We start from the raw sequence: 3,209 nt of genomic DNA on the forward strand, positions 1-3,209 counted from the left end.
GTGTGTGTGTGTGTGTGTGTGTGTGTGTGTGTGTGTGCGTGCGTGCGTGAGTGTGTGTGTGTGTGTGGGTGGGTGGATGCTTGGCTTGAATGAAAGACAGGGGAAACAGGAACAGCCTAAAGTGCATCAACAGTCCTCAAAATGGGGGCGAAACCGAGGGCACATCTATCACACAGTGACAACACAAATACATCACTCCCAGCACACAAACCTTTTGAGCTCTGTGACTTTAGTTTTTGAAGAAGTCTATTAATTTACGATAGAAATATGAATATATAACATAAATAGGATTCAAACTAGTCCAACACATTGCCTTTTTTATCAATGGTTTATTCTATTCTCTGTAGTAAAATGCTGCGATCAGCGGGATCAAATGCGGCGCTGAGGTTGAGCAGGACAAGTACAGAAATGTGTCCAACAAGCCGGTCATTCGGATGCTTCACTCTGAATGAACTCTAAAACCTGACTGAACCTCATCAAATTAATCATTCCACTGCAAAAGATCACATAGCTGATTTATATCAACTCTTTCTATAGTTTTTGAAATCAAAGAAAGACTGGAAATCAGTCTAAAATTAGCTAAGACAGTTGAATCAAGTAAAGGCTTTTTAAGTAATGGCTTAATTACAACCACCTTAAAAGACTGTGATATGTCACTTATTAATAAGGATGAAGTGAAATTGAAGCAATAATTAATGATAAGGCTTCTTTGAGCAGTCTTGAACGGATGGGATCTAATAGACATGCTGATAGTTTGGAGGAAGTACTTATTACCTGATGTGTTCACTTTTTGAAGCATAGGCAAAACAAAAACACAAACCTTATGGTTAGAATTTGACACAGGACTCAATATAAGCAGTATTTAAGTTTATCACCACGTTTATCACCACGATAGAATTAAGAAATGAGAATTGAGAAACTTAAAGGAGAGTTCTGGATTTTGGATTGTACTCTAAATACATGCTGAGTTTATTATTGTAATTAATAGCCAAGTCTTAAAAGCACAGTGGACAGAAATATATTTCCAGTCCTCCCCAAAACTGCCTGTAAATGAAATAGTCATAGATTATCCTACAGGAAGAATTGTGGTATAGCACTGATAACGTTTTATAACAGTTCAGTTGATTTGTCTGTGAGATGTAAGGTCAGCTTTTTTTCTATGATGACTTCAGGTCAAAGAGTTATGGTTTTAGGTACAACTTTAGCTTCCGATCAAAAAATAAATGTTCCAAAGTTCAAAATAGACAGATGAGACAAAAAAGAACAATAAAAAAATGGTGAGAATGAGCTTAACTTGACCTGCGGGGTGGATAAAGGGCACAGTTTGCTTTTTTTTTAAAAGCTATTTTCATGTTGCCCTTTATCTTTTTTATTTCTTCTTTCCTTGTCCACTCTGAGTATGAAAAAAAAGCACATCTTAAAGAGATAAATGCCTGGATTACATGTAATTTCCTACTTTTTTCATCTTTAATTTCATCCTACACTAACAATGGAACAGGAAAAAGTGGAAGAAGGCAGAGACAAACAATCCATACACCATACAGTGAAGGTGAATGTATGTATGGGAAAATAAATTCAAATCGTTACCACCACTCCCAACAACTACATCATCATCTTTTTTATTCTCATGCAAATGGAAAATATCTGACTTAGATTTAAAACAGAGCTTAAATAAACATTTAAATGTTTAAGGATTATTATTTAAATGTATATATTACAAAAAGGTCAAGCGGGTAGGAAGTGATACACTATGCATTTAAATGTGACTTGCCTCAGAAAACTTTACTAACCTCTTTTTACTCTCATGTGCTTAAATACTGTTATTTCATTTAATAGTAAGTAACTATTTAACATTGTCTGTCCCCCAAAGTGTTCCTTTAGTCATGTCTCCTTCTGCTCTCTTTTAGACTGGTCACAGCAGTTGGGGGTGGGCAGTTGGCTGCCCCTCCCTGTGCCTGGTACTGCCAGAAGTGTCTTTCTGTTAATAAGGAATTTTTCCAATTGACCATTCCCAACTGCTTGTCCATAAGGGGTCATCTGACTGTTTGTGTTTTCTTTCTAATACTGTAGGGATGAAGCTGAAGCTCCTTTAGGTAACTATTACTGAGTTGGCTGTAATCTGAAGAGATGCATTCTTTTGGGCAGCTGTGGCAATTTGAAAAGAGCAGAAAATGTCAGAATTAAAGAAGCTATTGAAAACAAGAAAAATCTGATGGCGAAACAGACAGAAGAAACAGACACAAATGTGAATGTTTATTCCACAAACACCTCCAAATATTTGTATGTGTGTGTGTCGGGGGAGGGGGGAGGGTGTTAAAGAGATAGCTAAGATCTGAAGGATCAGGTTTCGTTGATCTTTGTTAAGGTCATTTTGAGTTCGGGCCAAGAGATTCTTGACATTTCTCTCTGCACTACCTGACCTGACATGTAACCAGGACTTGTGTGTTTTCGTGCATGTGTTCAGCTATGGCACATTTCCTGTTGATAATAAAGAATAAGTAAAAAGGCACCTACTCATTTTAAGTTTTTGTTTTTAATTCAGTTTATTTTGAGGCTGGGTTTTTTTGTTTCACTTTATTCATCAATGTTTAAAAATGTGTAGTTTCAGTGTTCAATGTTTTAGTCTTTCTAACTATAAGTTAATGAAAAGCACATGTGAGATTCAAGATTTAGGAAAATCAATACAACTATCACAATGCACTTGAGTCAAAGTCTTGTATATATCCACCGTCCACCCTCTCAGTGAAGATCTATCAATAATTTGCCTCATTGGGCAAGTTATTATAAAACTTTTACCAGAGTAAAGGTTTCAGGTTTTTAGTTTAATTTAAAACAAGCCTGTTAGTTACTGTTTGTTTGAAAAGCAAAAGCTAGAAAAGTAGACAAAACTGTCAGCAGCTTACAGAGCCAGCAGACGGAAAGGTTTCCTGGCACTAGAAAACAAATGGATGAACCAAAATGGATGTTACATATCTTAAATTTGTGTGGCATTGAAAATTTCCAGTTGATAACAGGCAAAAGCAGCAGTGGTTTACTTTTTGAATCCAGTTAAATCAACATTTGACCATAAATTATAGTTTGGGAATTCACCTTAACGGACAAACAAAATTTACATTCACATATTGTTCCTTTATGCTACATACAGATTACATTTCAACAACAACAACAAAAAATAAATAAATAAATATGTGTATATATATATATATATA

Source organism: Haplochromis burtoni, unplaced genomic scaffold, assembly GCF_018398535.1.
Source record: "Haplochromis burtoni strain Fernald_Lab_line unplaced genomic scaffold, NCSU_Asbu1 Contig_490, whole genome shotgun sequence".
NCBI lineage: Eukaryota > Metazoa > Chordata > Actinopteri > Cichliformes > Cichlidae > Haplochromis > Haplochromis burtoni.